The sequence below is a fragment of the Candoia aspera genome, chromosome 2 (assembly GCF_035149785.1).
Source record: "Candoia aspera isolate rCanAsp1 chromosome 2, rCanAsp1.hap2, whole genome shotgun sequence".
NCBI lineage: Eukaryota > Metazoa > Chordata > Lepidosauria > Squamata > Boidae > Candoia > Candoia aspera.
The window spans coordinates 51,471,857-51,473,518 of record NC_086154.1 but is presented as its reverse complement, the minus strand read 5'-3'; positions in this window follow the sequence as shown (position 1 = coordinate 51,473,518).

Below are 1,662 nucleotides of genomic sequence, written 5' to 3'. Positions count from 1 at the left end.
TCCTACCACAATCCATCCCATTACAAATCATACCCAATTACATTTGATATTCCTTTTTCATCTTTACCTCTATGGGGTGGGGTGGGGTGGGGTGGAGACTCTCTTTCTGTCCACATTTGAGTCCAACTTCCTCTTCCTCATTCATTCATATACCATAAACATTCCAAATGATCCTTCAGCCACATCACTACTTCTCATGTTTTTTCTTCCTGCTATCCACTTCTGATTTTTCCTTCCCTCCCAATTTTAACCCTTTCAGCTTCTTCTACATCTCCATCCAACATTTACTATCCACTCCAAACTCTGACTCACTCCATCTTCTGCAATTCTGTTCTGCACCAGGAGAGAAACACTACCACAAACTCATCAGCCTATCCCTCCCATTCAGTAAACAACTGACCTTTCATCAGAGACTGTTCCATGTGTATCAATATTACTTAATGCTTCAGTGAAAATGATTATCAATTGTCACAATGGCAAAAACGAACAACAGACCAACAATGCAAAACCCCATTCAAATCTGCCATATTTTGAAAGTCCATAGTTACTTTTGTGCAGCTGCTATCATTTTACTTTCAAAGCCACCTAGGTCGCAGTGGGGGAGAGAACTAGGCAGTGTCAGCTGTAGCATCTTCTGCCAACTCCATTAATAAAAAACTCAAAAGCACCACCAAAAGAAATAGTTAAGCATCCTGAGAATAAATTTTATTTTTAAAAAAGTAGCCGCCTTCTCAAGGAAAGCAAACTTTGAAGAGAACATTAAGTGAAACAAATAGCAATTACCTTGGAAACAAATATATTTCTGCTACCTGAATTACATAATACCTTAAGTAGATGTACTGCTATACAGAAAGAGACACAGAGAGAACCAATGGCATAGTGAAAAAGTTTCTGTTAAAGTCTAGGATATTGAATGGAGAGCAGGAAAATAATTTATGTTTGCTCAACAGGACAGAAGGGAACTCTTTTTTTAAAAAAAATCATGCTTAAAATATCCATCGACCACACTAAATAAATTATAATAGAATTATATATATATGTGTGTATATTAATCAGCTGCTAGATGCATTGTCTATAGGAGTTAAAATCGGATCAGCTCTTATGATGCAAACTATGCAAAATAAAAGCATGTATGAACACCCTTCCTCATCATCTGGCAAGCCAATGTTTTTGCAAGTATCATATTCCTTGTAATCCACGGAAGATCCTTCCAAAATATCATTCTGTTTCCATCACAGTTTAGAAAATTGTGTCTGGCACAAGAGACATCCTCTTCTGAATCTTCGTTCTTCTTAACAGTGGAAGAAAACATCTGGCGAGAAATTTCAAATATTAAAAGCATGGCTCTGGGAGTAAACTTATCAGGTATGTACATTTCTATACATGTCAACATCCATTTCGTCCTTTATCAGCACAGGCTGTTAAACTTTTGCAGCCCTCAGAGCTCCTCAAGGCAGACAAGTCTTTCCTGCATTTGGGGGGCTGATAGGAATGGTTAAGGGACAAAGTGAACGCTTTGAGCCTTACAGAGGCTTGTCACCCATTTTGTAGAGCTGGGAGTGTCAATGGGTGAAATGGGAGTTTTAATCTATTATTTGAGGGTTTGGCAGGAGTTTAAGGGGAAAATTACGCCTCTGGATCTTATTCCTTAAGAATGACACT